At 32.9% G+C, this 8,344-nt stretch overlaps 1 long non-coding RNA gene across 1 annotated transcript; it reads right to left on the minus strand.

Annotated features, from left to right (window-relative positions):
• Positions 1-1,786: 1,786 nt before the first annotated feature.
• Positions 1,787-2,955, minus strand: LOC128196575 (uncharacterized). The gene is made up of 3 exons (XR_008249023.1): positions 2,397-2,955; positions 2,226-2,315; positions 1,787-2,099 (listed from the first exon to the last, which is right to left on the minus strand). It is a non-coding gene; the product is annotated as an uncharacterized LOC128196575 (long non-coding RNA).
• Between the last annotated feature and the right edge of the window lie 5,389 nt (positions 2,956-8,344).

Here is an 8,344-nt window from a genome sequence, read left to right on the forward strand (position 1 = left end):
ATTTACAATATATATGGATAATTAAATAAAATTATATATATTTTAAATATGAAATTACATAGATAATTTGATAGTATTTTAGTAATAATGATATAGTAAATTTAAAAAACAATAAACTCATTTATAATAAATAATATAATAAGTAACAAATAATAAATCTCGTTAAAATATATTAAAAATATTCTAAGATATGGATTTGAAACTAAATTGAATCTAATAAAATAGATTTGAAAATTAAAATTTAAATATAATCTAAACTCGTTTTTATCTAATTTTAAAAAAAGTGCAAGGAAATTTTTTTATACTTTTTTTAGTTTGTCTCTTTAAGTTGGTTAACTTTATTATTATTATTTTTAAATGTATGAACAAACACAGGTAGATTATAAAGAATAATTAAAGAAGAAGATTCTTTGTTGATTCCTCTTTTTATAGATCATTATTTGCTTATTTGTTTATTCCTCCTTGAGCAATTGTTAGAAACTAAGAATAATGTTTCATGTCATATATATATATATATATATATATATATATATATATATATAAAAGAAAAGTAAAAGAATGGACGGTGATTTTGATACAAAAAAGTCTTTGATTGAAAATGACATTAATTATATAAAGCTTTCGAATCCAGTTGGAAATTAAGCTCTCAGACATCTTTTGGATTTCTTGGAAGAATCTGCCCGACATTTTGGAAACAAAATTGGTATGTGAAAAACAAAGTAGACTTTCAATGCTTTTAAATTTATTTACATAATTCATATATTAAATCGTTTGACCTTATTTTTGTTTGCTACAAAGAAGGAGTAGATATAACCTTGTTTGAGAAAAACATTTAATTGAAATAATTTTTGAATAAAAAATACTATATTATTGTATTATTTAACATGGTAATAATTGAAATATTTTCTACAAATAAATATCATTCTTTTATTTCTAAGAAAAACTTATATACAGAGATACTTTTAGTAATATTTTACGCTTAATAATATTTTAAAGTTACAATATAAAATTTATGATCGCTCTTAAAAGTAAAAACAAAAATAAATAACTATGGTGAAACAAAAAATAGAAATAGAAATCAAACTGAGCAAGAGTGAAAAACATTATTACTTACATAAATTAAGAAAGTAATTATCCATATTTTATATAAAATTAAAGGGTTAATGTTTCGGTAGGTCCCTATTTTTGTCTAGAATCTCAAATATGTTCTCTTCTTTTTCGGCGTCTATATTGGGTCTTTATTTTTGTAAAACTGAAACAAATAGAGGCTTGCCGTCAAATTAGACAAACGTCGTTTAGGAGACCCTGACGTGACATGTTGATAGTATACTTTTAATTGACGTGGCCGACCACCAGGTTTTTACTTCATAATCAGGTTTTCACTGCCACACCAATTAAAAGTATAGTGTCAGCATGCCACGTCAGGGCCTCTTAAATGGCGTTTGTCCAATTTGACAGCAAGCGTCTCTTTGTTTCAATTTTACAAAAATAGGGACCCAATTGAGATACCGAACAAGTAAGGGACCTATTTGAGATTCTGGACGAAAATAGGGACCTACAAAAACATTAAACCAAAATTAAATTATAAATATTTAGAATGTTTTATTTTACATAACAAATTTTATATTATGACATAAGTTTAATATAATGTTTAATAAATAATAAATTTTATTATTTTACTTATATATAATAAATAAAATTACATAAAATTAAAAAAAAGTGATATATATATATATATATATATATATATATATATATATATATATATATATATAAGTGTGCCACATCAATTTTCCCTTTTTTCTGAAACGTGTCAGACCCTTATCACTTGTGAGGCAAACCCTTACACTTGAGGAAAATGTTGACCTTGAAACCAAGCTCTGAACAGATCGGTTCTTGGGCTGTGGTCACCGGAGCCACTAACGACATTGGAAAGGCCTTCACCTGCCAGTTGGTAGAGCAAGAGCTCAACCACATCCTCGTCAGCATAACCTTGTAGAAGCTAGAAGTCGTTGCGCGTGAAATCAAGGTAAAGAATCTGAACGCGTGTATGAAGGTGGTGGCGATGGACTTCGCGTGCGGGGATCTGTTAGAGGGATCTATCGCAATGTCAGGTACAAGTTATTGCAATGTTGGTTTTAGGGTAAAGTTAGTAGAGGAGTGATGATGAATAGGAAGGATTAATTAATTAATTAATTGTTAAGAATATTGATGAGTGAAGGTACCACTGTACGTTGCAACGAAGATGGTGTCAAAGTTGGCTTTTATTGAGAAAGATTCAATTTTTATACCAACGGCTGAAGCTTATGCAAGAGCTGCAATGGGTGAAATAGGGTATAAGTATAAGTATAAAGATAGGAAGCAAATGGGTGACACAGGAAAGCGGAGCAACTCACAATTCTTTTTCAAGACTCTGATTATTCCTCCCCACCTAAAATAACATCCATAGTACTTATCTTCCCTAAAAGGCCTTCCACTGTTCATACAAAATTCAGATGCCAAAGGGCATAAACGTAAGGGAGCAAGAAACAATTAATTTGGGAAAAAAAGAACAAAAGACGAACCTATGAAAAATGCAAGACCCACACAATACACATCGTTAGAGAACATTGCAGGAAGCAAAAGAGAAAACAGAGAGAAAAAAGTGGAGGATTGTTGAAGAGAGAGACTCGTGATTTGAGAACGCCACACACCCTTCCATCTCCGAAACAAAAGCTTCAAATTTTCGGTTCAAGAAAAGGGGATCTATTTAAAATCTAAAAAGAAAGAGAACTGCACAACAAAACTTGGGTGTGACAAGACAGAGAAAGAAGAAGGATCATGCATTTAGGAGTATTGTTTTGAAGGAAAAAGGTGAAGTTTTTTCATAGATCAGAGGTGATGTCGTGTTCTTCTTCATCTGGGTCTGAAGAGGACAATGAGGGGTTCGACTCTTACTGGAAGGGGGTATCACCCGCAAACTTTCATGTGCTATTGCTAAACTTGGTTTCAAGGTCAACATTTTCCTTAGGTGTAAGGGTTTGCCTCACACGTGATAAGGGTCTGACACGTTTCAGAAAAAAAGGGAAAATGATGTGGCATACCATTAGCCACCTAAGAAAAAAATTAACATCGTTAGTCACAGAGGACTAAAAATTATAGTTTCCTTAAAGACAAGTATCAAAGTGTACCAAAATTTGAAAGAGGGACGAAAACTATAATCGCTTGATAGTTGAGGGACTAAAAACATATTTAACCCATTAAAGAATACTAAAATACAGGCGTGAAAAATAAGTTAATGCTAATATATATTAATAATATCAATACGTGGTGCCTTACAAAACTTAAAGTTAAAAAAATAGTCTTTATTTATCTTAAAATAAATAATAAATGTTCAATGTGAGTCTTTTTATATGATGCGGAGATATTGAATTATTGATAGTGAACAAAATCAAAGGAATATTTACTGTAACATATTTTTCGACACACAAATCAATAAAAATATAAAAAAATATAAAAGAGTATATAAAATTAAAAATTAATAATAATGCATCATATTTATAGGTAGATGTGGATCATTAAAGTTATTATTGACAATATCATTGATTAACAAATTGTGATTTAGTAATATTATTGATTGATATATTAAACTCCATTTAATTTATTATTTATATATGTATATCAATTTTCATATTTAATGAGATTCGTGACATAATGTACTCATAATTGTATTACTATGGTGTAATATTTTATGATATATTATAATCATATTTATTACGAGAATAATATGTACATGTGGTAGAATATTATGAGAATATTATATCTATTTAATATTATTCTTCAACTAAGATGGAAGGGAATTACATAAGTTTCTCAAGTTCGAAACTCTAATACTAAAATTTAACATCTTGTCTAGGTTATCAATAAACTCTTAACAAATTACTACATTTACCTTTGATACCACCATTACTTTTAATAGAATAAGAGATTTAGAAGAAAAAAAATCTTTATTTTATAAACTAATAAATCATTAAAGTCTCCATAAATACTAGTAAAATAAATTCATTTTATAATATCATAAAAAAGCCTTATAACATTATTCTTTAGTATTTCTCAATCCACTAAGCCTCAACACATCTCTTCATAGTTATGCATTTTCACGGGCATTAATATCTACTCTAGTATAAAATACAATCATCGTAGTCACACACAACAATACAAGGATAGGCTAACAAAACATCAAACATCATAAAAAAAGTATACATTAATATTATTCACAACCCACACAAACCTTACATAACCATGGTGTATCACAACATCATTCAATTCCACTAGTTGTTTCACACAACTACACATAAGACTTGTTGTTTCACATAACAAGTAAAAACAAATATTATCATAACAAACACAACAGGCACTAGTGATCTTAGCATTAGGAATCGAGTTTCTACTATAACTCTTGCACACAATTTACCAACAACCACTCACCACTAGAGAAACCATCATTCATGCTTCTCAAAAGTATTATGGACAAGGTCCACTTTCCTTACTCCTCAAGAGGCTAATGGGCGAATTACACATGTGTCACTTCCCATCACTCTCCTTGAGATCTTCTTTGACGAAGTACCCAGGTGTCACGTCCCATCACTTTCTTCAATAGATTCCTCAATGAAGTACACAAGTGTCACTTCACATCACTCTTATCAAGAGTTTCCCCGACAAAGTTCACCTCTAATACAATTACATAGAGTTACCATTCTCACTGCTCTCCCAAAGAGACTTACGGCTGAAGAACACTCCCCACTGCTCTACTTAGGAGTTTTACGGGTGAAGTCAATACTCAAGCTCATCACTAGAGACTGACAGAGTGCACTGCCTTTCGTTGTAAGCCATATCAATTTAATTGAAAACAATGTCTCGATTGACGATACACTTCTTGAATCTTGACTTAAGATACCATGCACAATATCCTTTTCCACCTTTTGAAAAGCTAAGGACTATACATTTAACAACACATGCATCCAAATTTCCTTTTCTTATGTGAGCATAAGTAACACAACCGACAATTTTTAAATTTTTAAAGTTAAGAAAGTGCCCTAACTAGATTTTCACTTAAGTCTTTATATCAAGTGTTTTTTAAGGACATTTGTTGGTTAGGTAGGTAAAAATAGTAGTAGCTTTAGTCAAAAAAACATAAAACTCCAACACTCAGCAATATGCATCTAAATAGTCCTATTAAATCGTTTTGTTAATCCATTTTGTTTGGGGGTCTCTACGATCATCTAATGTATTTCTATGTCATTCTCTTTATAGAAGGAATTACAAAATTACAAACAAAATTCAAGACCATTATTAGTTCTAAACTTCTTCACCATCTTATTAGTTTGGTTCACTATTAGACTTTTCTAATTCTGAAAGTTCTTGAAGACTTCACCATTGGACTTTTGAGGGTACACCAATAACTCCCTTGAGTAATCATTAATTATCGATAAGAAGTATACAATTATAGAGTGTGATCAAATTAGAGACATTCCACATGGATCAACATGAACATAATAAATGGTTCTCTTTGTTCTATTTTCGTCTTGTATCAAAACGAACTTTGCAGTTTCCTTGGACATAGTGTTCAAAAAATTTCAATTGTTCAATTTTGTCACTCACAAATAAGTCATGGTTCTTTAACTCCACTAATTTTTTTTCTCATTTAAATGACATAACCTTTCATCTCATTTCTTAATCTTAGATATGATCGTCTTCTCAACAATAGATTTTGATATACTACAACACCTTCCAAGGCAGAAAGGTCATTCGCTCACAGACCCTTCATGATGGCTGATAACGGTTGATTTTACCGTTATCTGTGATGCAATTTTGATACAAAATCAACTCTGTTTTAACTTGTAACTTGCTTAATCCTCTCTTTTATCTTAGCTTTATGAATAATTGTGTTTTGGGATACTTTGATGTAATTTCATCTATAATCCCTTGATTTTGTAGTTAATAATGTGTTTGGAAGAATCTCCAACAATGTATAGAGCTGAACCAACCACAAGAAGCAAGCAGAACTGCAGAAAAAGAGAAAAAAATGCAATGCAGAAAAGTCAAGCTGAGGGCCCTGGGTTAGAGGCCCTGAGTGCCACCTGCACCAACTGCACAGAAGCTTATTTCTGGTGTGCTCGCGCTTAGGGCCCCTTAGCAGGGGCGCTGAGCGCCATTTTTGCTGTCAGAATTTCTCCCTGGGCACCCTTCAGGGACGCTGAGCGCTAGTTGCGGTTGATAATTCACGCTCGGGCGCCCTCTCCAGGGGCGCTGAACGTTGGCGGTTAGGGTTTATTGCAAATCTGTTCTATTTAAACCTAAATTGCGAAGGGTTTTGGGTATTTGGTTCTTTGGAGGCGCGATTTCACTTAGAGGAGAGCTTGGAGGGCGACTAGGGTTTGTGGGAACACTCCCTTCTTCCTCTTTGGGATCTTCTTCCATGGTCATGTTGTAAGCTTTAAGGCTCTCCATGACAATGGAAAGCCAAACCCATCTTGTTGGGGGAAATATGTAACCTTTGAATTTCATGTATTTGAACATGTTTTAAATATCTTATGCTTCTTTCATTGAATGTTAGTTATTTTCTCCTATTCGTAATGCTTGTCTTGTTTTGGTCACTAATGACTTGATGATTGATTTGTTTGAGTATTGGGAAATATCTTATGAATCATAATCTGGAGGATTATACCCAAAGGGAATATTGCCTAGGGATAGTGATAGGACGTTTAATTGTCTTAAGCTTCTTTTCTCAATGCGGAATTGGTTATTAGGGATTCAAGGGATTGAGCTCTAATAATTAAGGCTAGGCTTTTTACGCCAAGGGATTGAGTTCTAAGTAATTTAGTAAGTGACATTAGCATTCCAATGAAGAAGATGAGTTCTAATATGCATGAAAGTTAAGTAGGTGAAATCTAACCCCAACATTGCCATCTCATACCAATTCTAGTCTTTTCCACTCTTAAGCGTCTCCAAATGCCAAAAACCACTTTTATTTTCTTTGTCAATTTATTTTATTACACTTATTCTTATATGTGTTAATCTAAATGAGTTGTTAATCGTGAAATTAACTAGTGTTACACGAGTATCTTGGAAAACGATACTTGGTCTTACCATTTTATATTGCTTGATACGATTTGGTACACTTGTCAATGAGTTAACAAGTTTTTGGCGCCATTACCGGGGACTCGTGGTTTATACTAGACTATTGTGCAATTTCTAACTTATTTAGACTTTATCCTTTTGTACATTCTTTACTCTATTCTTGTAAATATATTTTCACTATTATTTGGGCTAATTTGTGGCTTTAGACTAGTTGTTTCTAAGTGTATGCAGGGGGATGTCATACAAGGAGGACTGCAGCCTCCAAAGCATCTTGTAAACCCTGTGATTGAAGGAATGATGGCGTCACAGTGAGACAACATGGTTGAGCACCATAAGTTGCCCAAATTCTCCTTTCCTTGAGGATGCTCCAAGTGCTTCATTGAAAGAATGAGGGAAAGGGAGAAGCAAAGGAGAAAGCCTAGTCACCACCACTCTTTGATGAGAGACAAAGAACTGAAGCCTAGCAAGTCAAAGTTGATCAAGAGGATTGAGTTTTTAAAGATGTCAAGGTAGTGGAAGGGCTAAAATGAAGATTTTTATGCTTTGAGGATTGAGTTGGTGGCTAGAGAGAGTTTTAAGAAGAGTTGGTGAAAGGAGCACACCAACAACAACATTCGCACTTCATTGAGTAATTCATCAAGCTAACGATGTTAAACAAGCGCTTTTGGGAGGCAACCCAGGATAACATCTTCCTTAGGACTTCAAAGGTTTCAAAACCACCATTGGTCAACCTTTGAGGCATGCGTGAGTTGAGCAACCTATTACTTGAAGATTTTTCTGCTCGTGTAGCATGGCCTGGGGGCCAGGCCCCTACTGATGGGGGAGGTGGAGTAATTACGGAGTATAAGCTACTAGGAAGAGGAAGATGTTTCAGATGAAAAGTGAAGCTAGTGTCCTACACTACTGGAGCTGCAAAGAGTCCATTTTGATCGATTTTTCAGTTTTAATTTCAAGCTTTATTTGTTTTCAGTTGTTATGTTTTTGGATTTCTTTTGGGCTTGCCTAGTGGATAGTTCTTGTGCAATTGGTTTGGTGATTTGAGTAAATCATTTGTTGTGCTTAAATTGAATACAAATCTCTTGTGCTTGCTCTTTATCCACGTGAATTTCATTGAAAATCTGATTGAGATTATGTGGTTGAACTTGTTGAACAGAGATTGTGGTTGCTTGTATCTGTCTAGATAGATGCTTGGTTTCAATTGTGATCAATATTCTTGGTATGATGT

The sequence above is a fragment of the Vigna angularis genome, chromosome 5, assembly GCF_016808095.1.
Source record: "Vigna angularis cultivar LongXiaoDou No.4 chromosome 5, ASM1680809v1, whole genome shotgun sequence".
Taxonomy (NCBI): Eukaryota; Viridiplantae; Streptophyta; class Magnoliopsida; order Fabales; family Fabaceae; genus Vigna; species Vigna angularis.